Here is a 25,318-nt window from a genome sequence, read left to right on the forward strand (position 1 = left end):
GGATTACAGGTGCAAGCCACCATGCCTGGATGGTTTTTTAAATTGTTTTTTATTGTGGTAAAATATGTATAACATAAAATTTACCATTTTAACCATTTTAAGTGTACAATTCAGTAGTATTAAGTACATTCACATTGTTGTGCTGTCATTGCCACCATCCACCCACAGAACTCTTTTCATCTTGCAGACCTGAAATTCTATACCTATTAAGCAATTGCTCCCATTCCTCCTTTTTCCCTAGCTCCTGGTAATTACTGTTCTACTTTTGTCTCTTTGAATTTGGCTACACTAAGTGCCTCATGTAAGTGGAAATCATACAATATCCTTTTGTATCAGGATTATTTCACTTAGCATATGTTTTCAAGGTTCACTTATTGTTGTGGCATGTGTTACAATTTCCTTCTCTTTTGAGGCAGAATAGTATTTTGTCCTATGTACTTATCACATTTTGTTGATCCATTCATCTCCTAATTTGAGTTGTTTCTACATTTTGGCTGTTGCGAATAATGCTGCTATGAACATTGTTGTACTTTCTCTGTTTGAGTCCCTGCTTTCCATTCTTTTTGATGTATACCTAGAAGTGGAATTACTGGATCATAAGGTGATCTTATCTTACATTTTTTGAGAAACCACCACACTGTCTTTCACAGCGGTTGCAACATTTTACATTCCCACCAACAATGTATAGGGTTCCGATTGCTCCACCTCCTTACTAATATTTGTTATTTTCCGTTTTTTGTATACTGGCTGTCCTAATGAGTGTGAAGTATCTAATTGTGGTTTTGATTTACATTTTTCTGTAGTGATGTTGAACATCTTTTCATGTGCCTGTTAATCATTTGTGTATTTTCTTTGGAGAAATGTCCATTGAACTCCTTTGCTCATTTTTAAATTGAGTTGTTTGCGTTTTTTGTTAAGTTTGTTGTTTTATTTATTTATTTACCTGCTTTTTCCCCCATGAGCTGTACATGTTTGGGATATCAGCCTTCCTATGTGAGGTTGTACTGGGACCAGGGTCATGTCTCTATCTAGAATATGAAATTGTATTGCTTAGACTGAGTGACATGACATCCATCCTCAGAGGCTTTTGTTGGAAGAAGCTGTGTTTACTATTAAAGAATTAAAGAAATGACAGATGCCACCAATGAGGAGGAAACAGAAATAAAAGAAGACACCAAGGTCCCCAGTCCCAAGCGGAAGTTAGAAGAACCAGTTCTGGAGTTCAGGCCTCGCTGAGGAGCAATCACTCAACCACTGAAAAAGCTGAAAATCAATGCTCTTAAGGTTCACAAGTGTGCCGTGTGTGGCTTCATCACCGAAAACCTCCTGCAGTTCCATGAACACATCCCTCAGCACAAATCGGATGGTTCTTCCTACCAGTGCCAGGAGCGGGGCCTCTGCTACACATCTCACGTCTCTCTGTCCAGGCACCTCTTCATCGTACACAAGTTAAAGCAACCTCAGCCAGTGTCCAAGCAAAATGGGGCTGGGGAAGATAACCAACAGGAGAACAAACCCAGCCACGAGGATGAATCCCCTGATGGCGCCGTGTCAGATAGAAAGTGCAAAGTGTGCGCAAATACTTTTGAAACTGAAGCTGCCTCAAATACTCACATGCGGACACACGGCATGGCCTTCATCAAATCCAAAAGGATGAGCTCAGCCAAGAAATAGCCACAGATGCTCCATGAGGAAAATCTCTGTCCACACTGGAATAAAAAAGACATTTTTGTTACAAAAAGTTTGCAGTATAATAAAGTTAACAGTACTGTCTAGGCTGTTGCAATATATCTCTTTCAACGTACCTTCCTTCACCTCGTCCTATGTATCCTCTATAAGTATTGAAACAGTATTTGAGTTTGAGTTTAAAAGAGTTTGTATATGAATAACTTTTTATACTCTGTTACATGTTTGTATCAGCATTTAGTGGAAAACCATTTGAGTTGTTTTGGGTTAGAATTTTTCTTTTTGTACTCTTTCTTTAAAACAGAGTTCTTAGTAACAGGGGCAGTTCCTGAATTCAAATAAACCATTTTGTATGTTTGGATTTTGAATGGGTTAACTAATTACAGGCTAAAATAATGCCTTTTTTAGTGTTTTTAATTTTTAGAATTCACTACATAAATTGTAAGTAATCATGGGTCTCAAAAACACTAGGAACTTTTAAGTGTCTTACCACTTTCTCGATGTGCCGGCCCTGAGGAGAGTGAGTTCACATTTGAAACAACTGCACTCCAGTGTGGGCGTGCCTTTGTCTTCAGGCCACGCCGAAGGGTGTTTAAAGCAGTCTTGCAGGTCGCTCCTTTCTCAGCCGTGGATAAAAACTGAAGCCAGGAATCTAATAAGGAATGCTGATTTCTTGAGGAATGGGGAAGGCTATTCTAAAGAAAAAAATGGGACTTGTTTTCTCAGCAGATCTGCAAGGCTGGCTTTAAGAGCACAAGGAAGGAAAGTAACGAAAGGGCTGGACTACTATAAAAGTTACAAATACGTAGTTAGACCAACAGACTTATATAGTCAGGTTTTTGTCATGTAGATTATTAACTATTACAGAAACACAACTAAGAATATCAAGTGTTTCTCTGGCTCCTAACAGAAAAAAAATCAGTTGACTTAACCCTTTGCTGTCAAAAGAGTTGGTGTTTCCTGTTCTGGATGCTACTGCCAAAGGTTCTGGTACTTAGAGTTGGGATGCACAACTTCAACCACCACCTTATCAATGCAGCCGCCTGTGTATTGCAATTGGCCGTTACCTTAAGCACTGAGCCACCGGGGTTTAGTTCAGCCATTTCAAGAAGTATATTTAACGTCGGTAGTTCTGCTTTATTAAAATGTAGCAGAGGTACTCTTCTGTCCTTTCCGTTTATAGTTCTCTGAGAGAGTTCTATTTTTTGGTTTTGTTTTGTGTTTTCTTTTGCATTTTATATCTTGTATTTATCCCTGAACATGTTTTGTACTTTTTTTTTTAAGAAAAGGAATTCTTTTGTGTATATATAGATACTTGCATGATATACTGTAGTCAACATTCGGTTCCTCGAAAGGTCTTGCTGCTGTCAGGTGTTACGCACTCCATCTATCATAACTGTATGAAACACATTTCATATGTAAATAAACGTGGGACATTTGGCCCTTGTAAAAAAAAAAAAAAAAAATTTAAACTCTCCTCTGGGGGGCAAGCAGTTACGAAATCCCAATTTGATGCCCTTGCAGAGCCAGCAGTGCTGCTCAGACCTTTCTAAAGAAAACTGGATAGCACAGCTCTTTGGGTATGCCCGAGAAGAATGGGGGGCCTTTGGGCAGACAGCACGGTTGACTGACTACACAGTGGCATCCAAGGTATACCTGCCAGAATAGCACCATTCTCTCCAGATGCAGCCCTAAACAAACCTCTAGCCTGTTTCCACTACCCGCATACTCTGAGGGAAAGGCTAGGATGTGCTTGGTGAGGACAGGCTGGATGGTTAGGCAGCTCAGGGATATTGACCAAAGAGAGAGGATTAGGATAGATGAGAGCAGGGAATGACAGCCAGGTGTGCAAAATGGCTTTGTAAACTGTAAAGCCACAGGGAAATAGGTGCTGGTGATTGCTGTCCCTGTGTGTAAAACTGTAGGGGCCAAGGCCCTTGACCCCTGAAGCTTTGCTGAAAAAAATCAACTCACAAAAGGCAGATTAATTAGAGAAAGACATACAAATTTATTGTGTCAACACAGGAGCCCCTCAGAGAGAAGACTCAAGGATATGCTGTAAATTGTCCATTTTTGTGCTTAACAAAGTATGAACAGCGTGTAGAAATATAATTAGACAAAAAGGGCAAGATCTAATGCTAATAGATGGAGTGAGGAAACCCAGCAAGGCTTGTCTGTCTAGATTCTTCTTGGCTTCTCTGTGCAACAATTCTTCCTTCTGGGTGTGGGGCAGGGCTGTCTCTGGAAAGGGTTCTTAAGACCCATATAATTTTTATGGCCAGTTTTTACACAGAAAGGCAAAAGGGAACGTTATAGTAATATTTTTAGGTTTCACGGCTGGCTTTGGGTTCTGGTTTCTTTAGTGTTCTGGTTTCTATGACTAGCCCTGGGGGAGAATGGTATTGAGAGATAAGTGGGCAGGTGAAGGTCAAAGAAAAATGTTTGCTTCTGAGGGTTTCATTTAGGGGTATTGTTTTCTGAGCCGCAAGAAAACCTTGGTGATGAAGGAAAATGTCAGCCTCCCTGATCAATGGAGGAACTGAAAAAGCATTTCTCCCAGGAAAGAGGAAGAACGCATATGTAAACCATGCCTACACTTTTGCTTTTCCTGGTTCTGTGATCTTCTAATAACTTATTTTGTATTTTAGGAGTTCAGGTGGTTTGTGTTGCTTTTGAGGGCATAATAAATATGTTGTGGTACAGGAGCACAAAGAATTGACGAGCAATTGCTATCAATGACTGAAAGAGAGGAAGATGTATGAACAGCCTGATAGCAACTCCACAGACCTTTCTTTCACCTTGTGACCGTAGTAAACCTGCACTCTCCTTGTAGATAGTGACGGCTGTATGAACAGCGACTGGAGAAAACTAGGCTCAATGTGGTGCTTTGTTCAGACATTCTTTGTTTTTGTTTTTATTATACTTTTAAGTTCTAGGGCACATGTGTACAATGTACAGGTTTGTTATATATGTATACATGTGCCATGTTGGTGTGCTGCACACATTAACTCATCATTTACATTATATCTCCTATATTATATATATATATATATATCTCCTAATGCTATCCCTCTTACCTTCCCCCACCCCACAACAGGCCCTGGTGTGTGATGTTCCCCTTCTTGTGTCCAAGTGTTCTCATTGTTCAATTCCCACCTATGAGTGAGAACATGTGGTGTTTGGTTTTCTGTCCTTGCAATAGTTTGGTGAGAATGATGGTTTCCAGTTTCATCCATGTCCCTACAAAGGACATGAACTCATCCTTTTTTATGGCTGCAGAGTATTCCATGGTGTATATGTGCAATGTTTTCTTAATCCAGTCTATCATTGATGGACATTTCGATTGGTTCCAAGTCTTTGCTATTGTGAATAGTGCCACAGTAAACATACGTGAGCATGTGTCTTTATAGCAGCATGATTTAAAATCCTTTGGGTGTATACCCAGTAATGGGATTGTTGGGTCAAATGCTATTCCTAGTTCTAGATCCTTGAGGAATTGCCACACTGTCTTCCACAAGGGTTGAACTAGTTTACAGTCCTACCAACAGTGTAAAAGTGTTCCTATTTCTCCACATTCTCTCCAGCACCTATTGTTTCCTGACTTTTTAATGATCGCCATTCTAACTGGTGTGAGATGGTATCTCATTGTGGTTTTGATTTGCGTTTCTCTGATGACCAGTGATGATGAGCATTTTTTCACATGTCTATTGGCTGCAAAAATGTCTTCTTTGAGAAGTGTCTGTTCATCAAGAACTGTCCTTCACCCACTTTTTGATGGGGTGGTTTGCTTTTTCTTGTAAATTTGTTTGAGTTCTTTGTAGATTATGGATATTAGCCCTTTGTCCGATGAGTAGATTGCAAAAATTTTCTCCCATTCTGTAGGTTACCTATTCACTCTGATGGTAGTTTCTTTTGCTGTGCAGAAGCTCTTTAGTTTAATTAGATCCCATTTGTCAATTTTGGCTTTTGTTGCCATTGCTTTTTGTGTTTTAGACATGAAGTCCTTGCCCATGCCTGTGTCCTGAATGGTATTGTCTAGGTTTTCTTCTAGAGTTTTTATGGTTTTAGGTCTAACATTTAAGTCTTTAATCCATCTCGAATTAATTTTTGTATAAGGTGTAAGGAAGGGATCCAGTTTCAGCTTTCTACATATGGCTAGCCAGTTTTCCCAGCACCATTTATTAAATAGGGAATCCTTTCTCCATTTCTTGTTTTTCTCAGGTTTGTCAAAGATCAGATGGTTGTAGATGTGTGGTATTATTTCTGAGGGCTCTGTTCTGTTCCATTGGTCTATATCTCTGTTTTGGTACCAGTGCCATGCTGTTTTGGTTACCGTAGCCTTGTAGTATAGTTTGAAGTCAGGTAGCATGATGCCTCCAGCTTTGTTCTTTTGGCTTAGGATTGTCTTGGCAATGTGGGCTCTTTTTTGGTTCCATATGAACTTGAAAGTAGTTTTTTCCAATTCTGTGAAGAAAGTCATTGGTAGCTTGATGGGGATGGCATTGAATCTATAAATTACCTTGGGCAGTATGGCCATTTTCATGATATTGATTCTTCCTATCCATGAGACATTCTTACACTCTACCTGGCTCCACAAAGCAGGGCTTTTAGAGATCATCCTGCTGGTGTGTGGAAATAGCTGTGCTATGGGCATGGCTTATGATGGGCTTTTACCTGAGTCTTTGAAAAAAACAGATAAATTTAAAAAATAATAATGATGAAGAGAAGGGAAATTTAGGAATATACAGGAGCTGCAGGCTACATTTTTATTCCTTCAGTGATGTAAGGTCCTCCACATCTTCAATGAGAACACATGGACACAGGGAGGGGAACATCACACACTGGGGCCTGTCGCGGTGGTGGGCAGGGGGAGGGATAGCATTAGGAGAAATACTTAATATAGATGACGGGTTGATGGGTGCAGCAAACCACCATGACACATATAGACCTATGTAACAAACCTGCACGTTCTGCACATGTATCCCAGAACTTAAAGTATAATTAAAAAAAAAAAAACTTAAAAAAAGCAGGAAAAAATTAAATGTTTAAATTCTTCCTTTCTTCCTTCTACCACTGAGGTCACTCTATATTATAAGATTGCATTTCATTATGTATTGCCTCAGGATGTCATCATTTGTATTTCTGTAGCCCCCTTATAATCAGAGCAGAGGGATCATTTCTTCTACAGGGAAAGCCCCATGCAAGCTCTGCCCTGGATTGGGCATTGAATCAAGAGGAGGTTTGGGTGTCAGGGAGCATTGGGAGATTTGAAAGAGAACAAGAGCAGTGGTGGGTTTGGAAAGTGGTGAAGGGATAAAAAAGGAGGTCCAGAGAGAGAGAGATTGAAAGAAGGAGGGGGATAAGGGATGGAGAAAGGAGTTAGGGCAGACGTGATAGGGAAAGGTGTTTAGTCTTGGTGATTCACTACACTTCTGTTCATCACATGTCTTCCCATGTTAATAGGAACTTTCTAAAAATTAGTGCTGTCTTGTTAAGTAGTGAGCTTTTGGTAGCTCGTAGCATCCAAGCAGAGAAGGAAGATCTCATCAGTCAGGAGTGCAGAAGGTCAGGTCTCTGTACTGATGGCAAAGTTAGATTAGATGGTTTAAAGGTTCTCTCTCACCCTAACTCTAAGCCTCTCTCAGTGCACTCTTATAAAAGTGTGTGCGTGTGTGTGTTCCTTCTAAAATAAAGAGAAACTGAACACTAATGCTACTAAAGTTAATTTTGCTTCTTCATTGCTTGCTAGTTACACCCGAAGTCAATCCTAACTTTGTCTTTGCTTTTTAATGAGCTCAAAATAAAGATTGCCAAGTTTTGTCAGCAGTGTTTTTGCCCCTTAACTGGATGAAATACCAACCTTTGCAGTGAACAGAAAACAGGTAATTTAGGAAAAAAACATAAAACAATCATAATTGACAGACTTCAGAATAAATCTCCTATCACAGAAAGTTGAAAGAACTTGGACTTATTTTGATATATTGCAAGAGTCAAAGCCTTTTCAGCTTGTTAATAACAGACTGCAGAATACAGATGGCCAAAATAGCCCTCAGCTTATCAAAGACCAGTTGGCATTTTGTCATTTTTTTCAGTTTTATCTGTAATATAGGGGAGGGGGATAGAGAACGTGAAAGTGTAATTTTTAGCTGTTAAGTATTGACTCGTCCTTGACATTGACAGTGTGTTCTTGTGCATTCACTAACATTCAAAATAGCTTATTTCACTTTATAGTGAGTACAGAGGGAATCCCTAATTCTCTACTGCAGGAATGAGGTGTGCATGGAAGGAAGGGTGGGAGACACCAGAACTGGTCTACTCAAGTGGAACTCTTCTGTGAAATGGGTCACAAACACAGCCATTAATGCCCCCACCCCTGGCCCCTGGCTCAGCCCTCTGTACTATTAGAATGGCACGTCTGTTCTCTCTGCATCTCTCTCTCTCTGCATCTCTCTCACCCCTCACCCATAAGGTCCTTAAGGGCAGAGACTCTCTTAAGAATGAGACCACATTTCTGAATTGTCAGTATTAGCACAGTGCATCATAACAAGTGTTAGATGCCCACAGAGTATTTTAAATGGGATGAAACATTTTTCTTCTCTTGCCTAATGCCACCAGTGGCTGCATATAGAAAGCAAATAACTAAGTAAGTTCATTTACTTCCCAAGGGTCTCTTCCACCCTAGCCCTGGGTGTGCTTGACTTCAAGTCACAGACTATCACTGCAGACTGAGAGTGCCTCTTCTGTGCCATTTGTCTTTTGCAAACTTGATGGCTTTTTTTGTTTGTTGGTGTGTCAGTTAATCAATCATTGGCGAAGAAAATAATACACAACTGAGTCACCAGTGTTCTACTCCCAGAAGTTTTCTTATCCAGAAAAACATAAAATGGAGGGTTGAAGTAGATCATCTCTGGGTATTCTCTGTGTTCTACAGTTCTGTCATTCTCCAGTTGTCCCCTGTAATTTGTGAAACTTGGGATAGTATCTACCTCTGGTTAATAATTTGAAGAACTTTAAGTAAATGCAGACCACCCGGGGTGGTGGTTGTTAGTGCTCAGCTGTGTCTTAGGAAAATTGAACTATGGATAAATAACTTGCCTTGAGATGGAATAGTCCAAGAACAGACAGCTCTCTTTCTGATTGCTGTAAGAGACAGTTGAGATTCAGGGCTAATGTAAAATACCCAAATTATACAGAAAAATGCAGAGCAAACCACGAACATCTTTTACATGGCAACTTCTCTGACCTCACAAAACCTCTCTCTTCCTTATAGAGAACCACTGTCAATAGTTTTATGTGATTCCATTGAATCTTTGTTTATTTATAAACATATGCACATTTTAGTGGCTTCACAATATTCCACAGAATCACTGTATGGTAGGAATCCTCTATTGATAGATTAATTTTCCCATTTTTTTTCACAAATAATGCTGCAGTGACCATCCTTGTTGTTATATCTTTATGCACATGTGTAAACACTTCTGTAAAATTAAGTATTGGAAGTGGAATTTCTGAGTCAAAATATGTACATTTAAAACTCTGATAAAAACTGCCAAATTGCCATGTAAGCAAGCTCTGCCAGTTTGCATTTTTAACCAATGCCTATTTCCCCAACCTCCACCCATTACAGTTCTCAAGATTTTGAATTGTTTCCAAACTCATGGCAAAAAAGATGTACTTGCTTGGAAGACATACATTTTTCACTATTAAAGTTTTCCTTTCTATATTTCTTTGAATATTGACAGTCCTACATTCTCAATGTTCTTTCATTGCGGAACTTTGATCTGATGGATGCTGGCTTTTCTGGATTGATTTTCTGGTTGTCTTGAGTTTTATCCTTTATACTCATACTTGTTAGGACTATTGAAAGAGAAACTGAGGCACATTAAATATGAAAGAGTTTATTTGAGCAAACGGTGGTGACACAGGAGATAGAAATTATTTTAGGCAGATAGTGAGGGCAAAAGAGTCCTCAGCAGAACTTCCTTTCTAACAAAAAGCAACCCAAGAAATTAATTCTCTTCTAACAAAGAGCATCCTGAAAGATGGAGCTGCAAACACAAATAAGGAAGTTGGAAGCTTGCATGGGAGGAAGCCTGCAGCTACACCAATGGAAAAGGCCTACCTGGGGGCCAGGCATGTTCACCATGGGGCTCCACCTTCCCTTTGTTGTTAGCACATGTACAGTAAGAAATGGGCAACATGGAGAAGCTCAGGCAGAGAACCCACCTGCATAATAAAAGATGGGGTGGGGGCTGCCAGAGATTCATGCCCGATGCCGATGCCACACCTGGTCCTAACTGGTTTTTCGTGCCTTATGTAGATCAGACACCACCTCTTTACTAGCGCATCTATAAAAACCCTGCATTTCACTGCAGATTGGCAACTCATTTTTCTGGGACCCCTCTCTGTAGCAGAGAGCTATTTTCTTTCTTTTGCCTATTAAATTTTTGCTCCTAACCTTACTCTTTGTGTCCAGGTCTTTGATCTCCATGGCTATGAGACAGTGAAACTTGGATGTCACCCCAGACAATGAGGCTGCTTTATTGGTTCACAAATTGGGCAGTTCCAGAATGCAGGTGGATCAGGGCTCTGATGAAGGCGAATGAAGGAGAAGGCTTTTATAGGGTGAATACACGAGCAAGGCAAAGAAAATATTTGGTTGGTTACAGTGGAGCAGTAGGTTTAGTTGAATCATTCCAGCAACAGTCTCTTGTTAGAGGTTGACCATTTCTGACTGAATAAGCTTAAGTGTTTTGTTGTTGTTGTTGTTGTTGCTGTTGTTTGCTGTTTGCTGTTTACAATGAGTTGAGTTTCAGTTTGCTGATGCAGGCAGTGGAATTACCTCAGTCTAATGGCCTTCCAATTATTTTAACAGGACTTTGTCCTTTTTGCCTTGTATTCTGGAAAAATTCCTTTGATTCAATCAAGAACATAAATTTACTTTCAAGTTGTATCCATTTGACATTCAGCCCATCCATTGAGGTTTATAATTCCTAAGATCTCTAACTGGTAACCTTTTCATAATAATCTCTTCTGATGTTTCACTGGGGCAACTTCTCTCATTCTCCTGAGAACTTGACTCTTATTTTCAAGGGTTCACCTGTGTCCTCTGTTGGCTTTATTTTCTCCAGAGTTTGTTTTTACTGCTGGGTTCAGTACCTTTTTCGTGATTTTGGCTTTTCTTAAATTTTTGGAGATGTTTAGTTACCTGCCCACCTCTATGTTTGCATATTCCTATTTGCATGTCTCTGGATAAGGGTTGAGCACAGGGGTTTATCTCCAGGTTTCATAGGAGAGACTGAGTATGCTGCTGAGATGTGAGGCTTTCATGTGCTAGTAGTGCCCTTCTGGGAGTTCTCACTCTCTGAGGAAATTGCCCTATTCATTTGAATTTGTGAGTTAAAACATGTCTGTTTTGTGCTGCTCAACAGAGAGGGCAGAAGGAGAGGGTAGGAGGAAAGGGATGACTGGCCCATCAGCTCCATATACAGTTTCCCAGCTCATCATTGGGCCAGTCATTCCAGAGCTCTTTCCGTTTCTGTCTCTCTGTTGCCTCTAGACTTAGAGTTCTACTTACATTATAGCAGTTTGAATTTTCCTATGTGTGTCTGAGGACTCTGATGTCCTTGGTCAATCTAATTTCCACTAAATCTTTAAAATTTCTTGTCCATAGGTGGTACTCCTTTTAGTTGTCAACATTCATTATAAAATTATTATTATATTACTGCATCTGTTCTTCATTTATAAGAATTTTTTATAAGATGGGGAGTGGAGTAGGGCTCTGTGCTCGGTTAACATTTTCATTCAAACTTAATTTCCATTCTCGGTCTTGCTATTTTAAAAAAGATGCCCTCTGTACCACATGGTAATATTCTTTTGTATGCTAATATAGGCTCAGAGTGTTTTACATTTTGCATGTCTAATTTTGCAAATCAATATGTTTCTGTTATGGGAATCAATGGAAGTTTATAAGTAGTAAAAAAAATAAATAAATAAAATAACCAGAGTTGTAAAACACAAAAATTATTGATTTATTAGCCTTTGCTGTTTTTTAATTTATTCACTTATTCATCATTCATTTGACAAATATTTATTGCACATGTCTGCCAGGCATTATGGATCTAGGCAAGATCCTAGAACTCAAGGAACTCAATTTAGTGAAAGAGACTAAAGGTAGAAAATGAACTAGTGCATATCCAACGTTGAATTTATTAACAGAAAAGCAAGTGCAGGTTTTGCCACTAAAGGTAATGGCAATAAATTACCAATTACAAATGGTAATTTATTAATAGTAAATGGTAATGGTAATTTGTTACCATTATTTTTAATGGCAAAACCTGCAATCACTTTTGCACCAATCTAAATACAACTCCTTGAAAAGGAATGAATCATCTAGGTTGCTGCAGAAATCATTTTCATTACTGGTCCAGTAAAAATAATGAGAATTTCCTGAAACAAAACATCCTTTAGTGCCATTGAGATCACTTTGGTTAGTCATGAGAAAATAAGAAAACTGTGTAACTGATGATTGATCTTTCAAATAAAGGCAAGCTGAGGTAGACAGAGACCTTTTGCAATTTTTATGAATAATTTGAAGAGGAAATTGAAAAATTACCTTCCCTGTTGAGGTCACGATCTTTGCAGACCCCCATATTCCTCTTTGCACAGAGAAGACATTAAATACATATCTGCTAAATAAATGAATGTAGACGCATGGTTTCTTCAATAGTGTATCATAAAACAGTAGGAGAAAAAATATATTGAAGTCTTTGTCTACTCCGTGTATCAATATAATGCTGACCTCATAGAATGAATTGGGAAGCTTTTTTCATTTTTATTTTGTGGGATATCTTGAATAGAATTGGCATTATTTGTTTCTCAAATGTTTGACAGAACTCACTAATGATGCCACCTAAACCTGGAGTTTTTACTGTGGGAAGGTTTTTAGATAAAAATTAATTTACTTTAATTGATATAAGGGTATTTGGGTTATCTATCTTTTTTGAGTGAGCTTTAGTAATTTTTCTTTTTTGACTCATGGCAGTAGAATTTATTAGAATGCGTCTTAATACAGGCACTGGGGGCTTGCCCATGGTGCACTTGATATATAAAGCCTAGACATTGTGCCAATTTTTGAGTAATGACACCAGGAAGTTGACAGTCAGTTGAATGTAATACACAAGCCTGTTGTCTGTAACATTTACATGGCCAGCAGCCACAGCCAGACACAGCACCTTTGTCATCTGGAACTTCATTGTGGACTTCACCTCATCCACTTCATTTTCATTGTGTATCAGCAGGGAAGGGAACGTGCCAGCCTTATGTAGGCCTGGGCCGAGGACTTATGGGATCTGCTTGATTAGAGACTCAGATGCCAAAAGGGCATCCTACTTCTTGGCCAGCTTCTTGACTAGTTTCTTATTCTGGTTGAGTGTTTTCAGCACCTCGATGTCCACGTGTGGGATATCCACAGCCTTGGCCTCGTTACAGTGCTGCTGTTTCCCCAGGACACACACAGAGAACTTGGAGTGGGGAGTGGACTTAAGCCTGATGGTGCCCGAGAAGCATTTGTCCTGGAGGTCATAGTTCATCAAACTCATCTGCAACTCCAGTCTCCAAAAACTTGGGGCCCTTGAACTGGTCACCATGCAGGGCCTTCCTGCACCACCTCATACAGGGTGTCCTGAGAGACTTTACTGCTCATGGCTCCTCATGCTATGGTAATTGGAAAAGGAGCTTCAATAACTTTTATCTTACAAAAATTTGTTCATTTTATCTACACTGATAAATTTCTTATCGTGAATTTGTTCATAATATCCCCTTATTATTTTTTATTTTGTGTAGGATCTGCTGTGATGTCCTGTTTCTCATAGAGATATTTGGAATTTGTATCTTCTCTTTTTTTTTTTCCCTTATCTGTATTGCTTAAAGTTGACCAGTTTTATCAACATCTTCAAAGAATCAGACTTCGGATTCACTGATTTTTGTGGGCGTGGTTTTGTTTTCTGTTTTCTCTTTTATTGAATTCTGCTCTTTATTATTTCTGTTCCCTTGTCTACTTCAGTTTGATTTGTTCTTTTTCCTTTTTACATTTTTAAAATATACATTTATCTCTTAAAGCCCTTCTCTTCTCTTCTTTTCTTTTTTCTTTCTTTTCTTTTTTGAGACAGAGTCTTGCTCTATCAACCAGGCTGGAGTGCAGTGGCAAGATCTTGGCTCACTGCAACCTCCACCTCCTGGGTTTAAACAATTCTCATGCCTCAACCTCCCAAGTGGTTGGGATTACAGGCACATGCCACCACACTCAGCTAATTTTGTATTTTTAGTAGAGATGGGGCTTCACCATGTTGGCCAGGCTGGTCTCGAACTCCTGGCCTCAACTGATCCACCCACCTTGGCCTCCCAAAGTGCCAGGATTACAGATGTGAGCCACTGCTCCTGGCTTTCTAAAATTCTTTTAACTTGATTGAGACTTGTTTTAAAGCCTAGAATAGATCCATTTTGGTAAATGGTCTATGTGCTGTTAAATAAAGGAATTCTGCTATTTATTTAGTGGAGTGCTCCATAAATATCAGTTCAGTGAAGCTGGTTGATAGTATTTTTTAATTATTCTATGTACATATTGAAATGTTATTTACTTGTTCTGTCCACTAATGAGAAAGGGATTTCAAAGTCACTAAATAATTGAAGACTTTAAAATTTCTCTTCAAGTTCTGTTAGCTTTTGCTTTATGTATTTTGAAGCTCTCATTAGGTGCATAAAAGTTTAGTTCTGTTCTGTCCTCTTGCTGAATTTACCCCTTTACCATTGTAAAATTACTTTATTACATCTGTCTCAAGTTTTGATTCTTTTGGCCATTATATTTTTCAAATATTTTTTCTGCCTCTTCCTCTCCTTCAGAGACTGCAAGGACATATATATTAGATTTTTTGTGTTGTCACGGATATTCTGTTCAGTCTACTGTTTTTTATCTGTCTTTTCATGGAGTTCATTAATCTTTTCACATGTTATGTCTAATCTGCTATTAATCCCATTCAGTGTATTTATCATTTCTAGAATTTAGATGTGTGTCTTTTTTTATATCCTTTAAAATCTCTCTGTAGCATACTTAGCTTCTCAAACATATAGAATATAATTACAGTATTTGTTTTAATATCTGTGCCTACTAATCTGTGTCATTTCTGAGTTGACTTCAATTGCTTAATTATTTTTCTCAGTGTGGATCATAGTTTCCTGTTTCTTGGCATGTCTGGTAGATATTACTAGATGCCAGAGGTTGTGAATTTGATTTTATTCTGTGCTGGATATTATCATATTTTTAAAAATATTCCTTCATTTTGTTATGAGGTATAGTTACTACTTACTGGTGAACAATTTGGGTTTTTTGAGGCGCTTTTTTTTTTTTTTTTTTTTTTTAAAGAGACAGGACCTCACCATGTTGCCCAGGCTGGAGTGCAGTGGCTGTTCACAGGACACCATGCCTGAATTTGCGGCTTGCTTTTTATGATTTTTTTTTTTCTTTAAGGAGAGACCAAAGCAGCCATGAATCTAGGGCTAATTGTTTTCTGTTTTATTTTCCAGACAGTACTTTCTAATTACTCTACTTCTCATGTATTACAAGATATGTGTCCACTCTGAGTGGAACGCCGACTCTTTCTGGCCTTGTGTGTGGGTTGGCAATTATTCCATCTGATCCTTCCAGGCAGGTGTGCCCCAGGTGACAGGTAGCTCCTCACATCTGTGTGCCAGTCAGCACTCAGCTGAAGACTCAAGGAGACCTGAAGATCTTCACCGCTTCTCTATGAGGATTTTTCTCTCTCTGGTATTCTGCCCTGCCAGCTCTAGCCTTTCTAAAATCCCAGCTCTTTCTCCTCAACTTAGGGATTGTGGTGGACTCTTTCGGGATCCTGCTTTTCTGTGCCATGGCAAGGAAGCTCACTCAGTGTGGGTCTGGCCCTCAGCAGGATGGTGATGTACAATTGCAGGTTACTGGTATGTACAGCAAGGGGTGCCTTGGGAGTAAATTAAAGTCCCTCAGGGAAAGGGGTACAGAGTGAGAAGAGATAATCCTAAGATAGAGCCCTAAGGAACATGGAAATATATGTAGGAAGTGAAGTGATAAGTCTGTTAGATAAGGATTTTAGAGAAATGCCCCTAAGCCATTTGTAGTCTAGAGTTTCTGATATGATTCCAGAGTGTAGTCATTATCCAGAAATTTGATAAGTCACCAGATGAGATTACTCTGGATCTACTGGGTGACCTGCTTCCTTTGGAAACATCACTAGGAACTCAAGATAACAGCACATCTAGAATCATAGGAAAGGCCTAGAGGGCCAGGAATACCATATCCCACAGATGAAGGCAATGTCCAACCTTAGTTTGTACACTAATAGACCACCATGGAAAGTTAACGAAAACTGATAATAATAACAATAACTATAGTGAAAATTAAGTAGAAAATGAAGAAATTAAAAAGAAAATGAAAAAGGGAAAAGTTTGCATCTATAAAACAGACAGAGAGATTTTGGATTTCTAGACCTAAATTAAATATCCAGACTGTCTCCTACTGTTTGGTTCACCTTGGACAGCTTAATAGCCAAATGTCTTTGAGTCCCAGTTTGCATATTTTTCATATAGGGAATAATTGTACTAGAACTTTCAGCTTTGTAGATTTTAAGAACTGTACACATAAAAAGTGTTATTTTTAAGACTTGACCATGATTTTGTTATTAAAAAAATTGTCATGGTAAATAAATGAAAACTAATATGAATAATTTTAATTTTGGGATAATTTTTGCACATTTATCTTTTTTACTTCTAGGGTCATAGGTTCCTACAGGTAAATTCCTTTTTTTTTCCTCTTTAAAATTTTTTTATACAAAAAAAAAAAATGAGATGAGGTCTCAGTATGTTGGCCAGGGTAGTCTTGAATTCTTGGCCCCAAGCAATCCTCCCACCTCGGCCTCCCAAAGTGCTAGGACTACAGGCATGAGCCACCGCACCCAGCCTAGGTGCAAATTCCTTTTAAGAGTTTGTTCAATTATATAAAAGCCCAGCTTGAAAATTTCAAGTTTAATACTTTCTCTAGTTAGAGATAATATATCTCTATTTCTGTATTTGAGTTAAAACATATTTGTTAAGTATACGACATTCAAATATTTTGAATGTTCACATTTTTAAATATTTACTTCTTGACCAAGAAAGCAATTCTTTTCATATGCATGTAAACTGCTGTGAAAGTACAGATTGGCTGATGCTATATAATAGCATTTTAAATTTTGTTTTGTCTTGTGTAGTTTAGGTTATAAACTTGTTTATGGATTCTCCTTAAAACTTGCTTCCCTTGATTAAATTCAATAAAAACAGAAAAGTGTAGTTCAAATTGATTTCTGGAATTACCTGTTAAGGATTTGAAAATTAATGTCTCTTGGTTCCCTGGAGTTTGATATTATTTATGCGGCTCTTATTCTATCACTTGAACGTCAGCTCTCATTTTTGGTGAGGTGGAAATTAAATGAGGCTAAGGAAAGTAGTGGCATGACCTTATATTGTTATAGTACATTGTTCCAAGGAGATATTTAAAAATGAATATCAGAGTCTGAATTTTTCTTCTTTGGCAAATGAAAATGGAAATAACTAGCTAAACTACTTCTTTTAATGGAATTTAATAATATAAAATTAAACTAATAAAAGTTAAAATAAATTTGTGAGAGTTATCAAAGTACTTCCAAGAGCATACAAAGTAGCTAGAGTTCTTACTTATCTATTGTTATTTATTACAGCATTCAGAATAAAGAGAAACAAATCATTGATATTGTATTTGTTAGGATTCATTCATTGAATGCCCACTATGTACCTGGCATGGTATTTTCAACCTGCTCTCTTCAGAATTATTATTGAGGTAACTAATTATATTTTCCTGGGTTAGAGTATCTTCTGGACTAGATTAACGTGAATATTATTACATTACTTTAAACCTTGCTAAAAGCTTTTTTTGTTTGTTTGTTTCCATTTATAATGTCTGGGGAAACTGGAAAAAATGAAAAAAGTTTAATCACTTTTTTTCTATTGTAAAATGAGTGGCTTCTTGAGTTTTTTTGGGTAAAGGAGATGATGATATGTCCACGTATTAGAATATTATGCAAAAATTTAGAACTATGCTATGAAAGAACATTTAAGGACACTAACATACCATTGAGTGCAAAAAGCAGAATATAAACCTTAATTACAGCATGATACAATTTTATCAGATTGTTAGATAGGCAGATGGAATATAGGAAAAAACAACAATGAAATATAAATGGCAGTTAGGTCTCAGTAGGATTATGAGTGATTTTCTTTTTTCGTTATGAGGGCTTTTTTCAACACAGTTAAAAGCAAACATTTTCTGATTATAGAAACAATTAATATCATTAAAATAAATAAAAGTTGATGTCCAGGAGAAAACATTTTCAAAATTTAAAAATATTATTTAAAATTATTTTTTAAGCTACCACAAAGAAAATAAATTACAAAATTTATATTTTTTTCATTAGGGTGTATTTATCATAATCCTTTTAATGTTCAAAAATGAACTACTAAAGGCAGGTAAATTTGATGGATGAACATGTACTAAGCAGGATTTACTTTAGATGATACTTTAGGGCTCCGGCTCAAAAGTGTGACCCAGGGATCAGCAGCAGCAACATCTCTTGAAAGCTTGTTACAAGTACATCCTTGGGGCCCAGTAATGTATGTTTTTACAAGTGATTTTGATCCATGCTTAAATTTGGGAAATATTGCTTTAGGGTTTTGAGTTATGAGACTGAGCTAGAACAATTTCTCAAAAATTTTATTCTAGAAAATTTCCATCTAACATTTGCCTTCTCTCTTTCTGTCTTATTTCTCCCTATTTCTCTCTGCCTCTCTGTTACACATAACTTACAGTTTTTGTTGAATGTTTATATATTTACCTTGTTTCTCCAAAATATTTGAGGCATGTAAATACAGGTGTTAAAAATGCAACAATATACTAACAATAGCAAAGACTCATTTACTGCTATCTATCTTCTATGTATTGTTTTAAGTACTTTACATATAGTATGTCATTTAACTTGATTATTAATAATAACCCTATGAAGCAGTTATTAATATAATTCCCATTTTACAGCCAAGGAACCTGAAGCACATGGCTAAATAACTTGCTAAGAGCATACATCTCATAAATGGCAGAATCCAAGCAATCTTATTTTGCAGCCTGAGCCCGCAAACAGTTCACTGTGCTGCTTCTTGAAAGTAAAATTAGTGGAGTGACAACAGCAAGTTGGCCCCAGTCTTCACTCCCTCCAACAGAAAGATTAACTAGCAACTATCCACAGACAAAAATATGTTATTGAAACTCCACAACGTAGGAATAAGCCTGAGTCAATGCTTTTCTTCATTTCCATGGAACTAAATAAAATTCCCCATTGAAAGCTAAAAGAAACAGTCTTGCTTTGACCATGTCATCCTTCCCTCTTCCTCAAGTTGGCACAGCACCACATAGGATTCCCCAGGGCTCATGGTTTCTACAGTCAAAAAAGAGAGGTGAGGAGGTAGACATCTAACTTCTCTGACACTTCCCAGGAAGCCAACTCCACTCCCACCTCACAGGAAACAGGAGGATATGGCACAGCCAGATCACCTGTGGTCACATTGAAACAAAGCAAGAGGGCAGAGCCCACGGAGACCAGTGGGTAGATCTTGATGAAAGCTCAGTGTACCTGCCAGCAGTACTTGATCAGAGATATCAGGTAACAGCACAGGTCACCCGCAAAGTCAAGCTGGTCACTCCCAGAAGAGGTGGGAAGGACTACTAGGCTTGAATCCCTGGATAGCCAGCCTCCATGTCCAGCCTTTGACCCTACCCCTAGGAGCTCCTCAGGGAATGAGAAAACCCTTTCCCCACCCACTGGCGGTGAATTTCCACAACTAGTAGACGCTAGGTCTGCCATAAACTGAAGCTTAATGTTTCACACAGCCCCAAAGCCTATCCCTTAGACCCCACATAGTGAGAAAGACTATCACTGCAGCAAATTTTGACAAAATCAGATATTAGTTTTGCCACAATCAGGAATATAATATACTGAGTGTAGCACTTGGTCCATTCATCACAATCCACTTAACTTTAGGGTCCCTCCTGCAACTTTGTCCAACTGATGAATCCAGATAGCAGTAAATTCCAGCTGGAGAATATACTCTGTAGCCCAGCCAGATCAGAAGTGACTTTAGTGCCCATACAGAAGCTCAGCCTCATAGCAGGGCTTAGCTGGTGGTCTTCCTGGATAGCAGAGCATAGCCAGCTGTTCCACCCAAATTCAGAGAAAAGGCAGTGACCCAGACATCTAGAGAACCTGAATGCAAGCTCTGCCTGCCCAGATTCATTACCAGCTGGCCCATTCAGAATTATAGCATAGACTAACTGGTGAAGGTCTATCTCTGCCAAAGAACTCTTATAAATGCCAGAAAAGGTGGCTGTCTCTGAAAATGCATAAACAGCAATGCAAGAACACAAAGATTACACAGATTTGAGAAATCATGACACCTCCAAAAGAAAGTAACAAAGCTCCAACAATGGACACTAAAGAAAGGGAAATTTATGAAATGACAAAAAAATTTAGAATAATCCTCTTAATAAAGTTAAGTGAACTTCAGAAACATACAGATAAAAATTAAATAAAATGTGTAAAACAATACATGAACAACATGAGAAGTTTGACAAAGAAATAGAAACAATTAAAAAATACCCAAATAGAAATCCTAGAGATGAAGAATACAATGCTTGAACTGAAAAATGCAATGAAAACTTCGTCTGCTTGATCAAATTGAAGAAGCAATCAATGAACTCGAAGACAGAACATATGAAATTTCCCAATCAAAGGAGCAAAAGGAAAAAAAGAAAAAGAATAAAGTAGGACTATGGGAATTCTGGGACACCAATGAGGCCTAACCTATGCATAATATGCATTTCACAAGGAGAAGACAGTAAAAGGGCCAGAAAACATATTGAAAGAAATGTTGGATCAAAAAGTCATTAATGGCTGGGCACAATGGCTCACATCTGTAATCCCAGCACATTGGGAGGCCGAGGCAGGTGAATCACCTGAGGTTAGGAGTTCAAGACCAGCCTGGCCAACATTGTGAAACCCCGTCCCTACTAAAAATACAAAAAATTAGCCAGGCGAGTTGGTGGACACCTGTAATCCCAGCTACTTGGGAGGCTGAGGCAGAAGAATCACTTGAACCTGGGAGGCAAAGGTTGCAGTGAGCCAAGATAATGCCATTGCACTCCAGCCTGGGCAACAAGAGCAAAATTCTGTCTCAAAAAAAAAAAAAAAAAAAAAGTCATTAATTGAGGAAAGAAACCAACAGCTAGGTACAGAAAATGTAGAGGTCATCAACTAAATTCAACCCAAAAAGGAGTTCACCAAGACATATAATAATCAAACTATCAAAAATCAAAAACAAAAAATTTCTGAGAGCAGCAAGAGACAAGCAATATATTACCTACAAAGAAGTCTCAGTACAATTATCAGTAGACTTCTCAGCAGAAACTCTCTAGGCCAGTGGGATAGTATTTTCAAAGTGCTGAATGAAAAAAAAAACAACCCTGCCAACCAAGAATGCTGTAGCCACCAAAGCTTTCAGAAATGAGAGAAATAAAAACTTTCCCAGGGAAATAAAATCTAAGAAAATTCATCATGATTAGGCCTCTCTTATAGGAATTGCTAAAAGAAATTCTTTAAGCTAAAAAAAAAAATGCTTCTAACTAGTAACATAATATTTAGAAAAGCGCAAAACCTAATGGTATACATAATAAATAGCAATATTCAGAATACCCTAGGACTGTAATCATGGTGTGTAACAATTTTATCCCTAGTGTAAGGGTTAAAGGATGGAATTATTAATAACAACTATAGCTAAAATGTCAGGAGATATATATTATAAAATGTTAATTTAGACATCAAAAGCATAAAATTTGGAAGAGGGGAGTAAAAGTGCAGAATTGCTACATGTAATCAAAGTTAAGCTATTATCAGCTTGGAGTAGACTATTATAAGTGTAAGATATTCTATGAAAGCCTCATGGTAACCAAAAAGTGAGAAAACATTCAAAACATACCACTACAGGAAACCATGAACCATAGCAAACTATAAACGAAAACAGCAAGACAGGAAGAAAGAAATAAAGTAACTACAAAACAACCAGAAAACAACAAAATGGCAGTAGTAAATCTTTATGTAACAGTAACCTTGAGTGAAAATAGATTAAATTCCCTAATCAAAAGACATAGAGTGATGAATGAACTAAAAAAATGAGACCCAACTGTATACTACCTACACACTTCACTTTTCAAGGAACACGTAGATTTGAACATTAAAGGATGGAAAAAGATATTCCACACAAAAGGAAACCAAATGAGAATGAGGTAGTGATAGCTATATTAGACAAAATAGACTTTAAGTCAAAAAGTATTTTAAGAAGACAAAGAAGGGCATTATATAATGATAAAGGGGTCAATTTATCAATAGGATATAATAATTATAAGTATATATGCAGCTAACAGTGTAGCACCTGAATCTATAAAGGAAATATTAAAATATCTGAAGGGAAAGGTATATTTCAACACAATGTAAGTAGAGGACTTTAATACATCACTTTCAATATTGGATAGACATAAAATCAATAAGAAAACAGTGGACTTGAGCAACATTTCAGACTAAATGGACCTAGCAGACATGTACAAAACATTCCAAACCAACCACAACCAAATACACATTCTTGTCAAGAGCACACAGAACATTTTCCAGAATAAACCATATATTAGGTAACAAGGCAAGTCTTAGCAAATTTAAGAAGATTGAAATCATATCTAGTATTTTTTTCTGATCACAATGGGTTAAGACTAAAAATCAGTAACAGTAAGACTTTCAGAAAACTCACTGAAATTAAACAACATGCTCCTGAATAGCCAGTTGATCAATGAACAAAATAAAAGGGAAATTAAAAAATGTCTTGAGACAAATGAAAATGGGAACACAACATACCAAAATTTAGGAATGCAGCAAAACAAGTTCTGAGGGGTGAGTCTGTAGCAATAAATGCCTATATCAAAAAGAAAAAATATTTCAAATAAATAATGTTACACCTTAAGATAACATAAAAAGAACAAACTAAGCCCAATGTTAGCAAAAGAAAATAAATAAGAATTATCACAGAAATAAATGAAATAGAAACCAGAAAAATGATTTAAAAAATCAATAAAACTATAAAACTAAGAGAGGTTATTTGAAAAATTAAACAAATTTGACAAACCTTAAGCTGGACTAACTAAGAAGAAAAGACTCAAATAAAATCAAAAATAAAAGTGGAGACATTACAACTGATAACCACAGAAACACAATCATAAGAAACTATTATGAACTATTATATGCCAACAAATTGGATGACCTGGAATAAATAAATTTCTAGACACATACAACCTATCAAGACAGAATGACAAAGAAATACAAAATCTGAGCAGATGAATAACAAGTGAGGAGATTGAACCAGTAATAAAAAGTCTCTCATCAAGAAAAGCCCAAGGCCTGATGGCTTCACTGCTGAATGCTGCCAAACATTTAAAGAACTATTGCCAATTCCCCACTGACTTTTCTAAAAAAAATCACAGAGGAAAAAATACTTCCAAAGTCTTTCTACAAAGTCAGCATTACCCCTACACTAAAGCCAGACAAGGACATCACAAGTAAAGAAAACTACAGGCCAATATCCTTGATAAATATAGATGCAAATATCCTCAACAAAATACTCACAAATAAAATTCAACAACACATGAAAAGGATCATTTACCATGATCAAATGGGATCTATCCCTGGGATGCAAGGATATATCCACACTGACAAATTGTTAAATGTGATACACCACATTGACAGAAAAAATAAGTCATATGATCATCACATTAGATGCAGAAAAAAACACTTCACAAAATTTAACATCCTTTCATGGTTAAAAAAAAAAAACACTCAAATTGTATATAGGAGAAATGTACTTCATAATAAAGGCCATTTATAATCTCACAGATAACATTATACTCAATGGTGAAAAATTAGAGCCCTTTTCTCTAAGATCCAGTATAAGACAAGGATGCCCATTCTCATCACTTCTATTCAACATAGTATTGGACGTCCTTGAAAGAAGAGTAAGTTAAGAGAAAGAAAAGGCATCCAAATAGAAAAGGAAGAAATGAAACTGTTGTTTGCTGATGACATGATCTTGTAGGACAGAGGCCCCCAGATTGGGGCTTAGTCCAAGAGGGTTTTGGCTTCACCCAGGAAATAATTCAACCGCAATCCAGTGGTGGTAAACAGCAATCATATTAAATGGTACTTCTCTTTGAAGAGCAGGGCTAACTCATTGGCCACGTGCCCAGGGTTTGCATCACAAGGGATCTTGGCAACTTTATTTACACTCAGATAAATCTGCTTTCAATTATAGGAAAATTAAGGGGTGGATCAATGCAAATTCAGGGTGGTTTATTTAGAACTCTCTAGGGAAAAGTCTGTAACTTCCAGGATGTTGGCAAAGGGGGTGGTAACTTCTGGGTCATTGTCATGGCATGTGTAAACTGTCATGGTGCTGGTGGGGAGTGTCTTATGCCTATGAGCAAGGAGGGCAGCTAGGGATCACTTTCATCATCATCTGCTGGTTCCTGCCAGTTTCTTCACTTTATCCTGTCTGGACCAGATCTTGTTTTGTGACCAGAAAGTAAGTCTTGCTGGTCTCTTACCTCAATCTTATATATAAGAAACTCTAAAGAATCCACCAAAAAAGAAACTGTTAGAGTTATCAACAAATTTAGTGAAGTTACAGGATATGAAATCAACATGGAAAAATTAGTAGGATTTCTTTTCACTAACAACAAACTTTGAAAAAGAAATTGAGAGAATAATCCCATTTATAATAGCTATAAAAATAAAATAGGAATAAATTTAATCAAGGAGGTGAAAGACTTTTACACCAAAAAGTATAAAACATTAATGAAAAAAAATTGAAGACACAAATATATGGAAATAATTCTGGCCGGAATAATTAATACTGCAAGCCATGTATCTGATAGAGAATCAGTATTCAAAATACATAAGGAACTCAACTCTATAGAAAGAAAACAATCTGATTAAGAAATATGCAAAGGACCTGAATAGATATTGTAAGAATTATACTATGCAAAGCAATTTACAGATTTATTGCAATTCTTATCAAAATCCCAATGTCATTTTTCATAGATATAGAAAACACAGTCCTAAAATTCATATGGAACCACAAAAAACTCTGAATGGCCAAGGTGATCATTAGCAAAAGGAGCAAAGCCAGAGGCATCACACTACCTGATTTCAATCTATACTGTGCTACAAAACAGTAGTAATTAAAGCAACATAATACTGGCAAAAAAGTAGACACACTGACCAATGGAACAGAAGAGAGAGCACAGAAATGAAACCACACATCTGTGGTCAATTGATTTTTGACAAAGGTGCTAAGAATATACAATGGAAAAAGAGCACTGTCTTTAATAAATGGTATTGGGAAAACTGGATATTCATATGCAAAAGAAAGA

At 37.3% G+C, this 25,318-nt stretch overlaps 1 protein-coding gene and 1 pseudogene across 5 annotated transcripts in view; one reads left to right on the forward strand and one right to left on the reverse strand.

Moving 5' to 3' along the window:
- Positions 1–25,318, forward strand: part of PLD5 (phospholipase D family member 5) — a 436,159-nt gene that overhangs the window by 147,683 nt on the left and 263,158 nt on the right. The gene's annotated exons all lie outside the window — the stretch shown is intronic.
- Positions 12,642–13,390, reverse strand: LOC103892132 (large ribosomal subunit protein uL1-like; annotated as a pseudogene).

The sequence above is a fragment of the Pongo abelii genome, chromosome 1 (assembly GCF_028885655.2).
Source record: "Pongo abelii isolate AG06213 chromosome 1, NHGRI_mPonAbe1-v2.0_pri, whole genome shotgun sequence".
NCBI lineage: Eukaryota > Metazoa > Chordata > Mammalia > Primates > Hominidae > Pongo > Pongo abelii.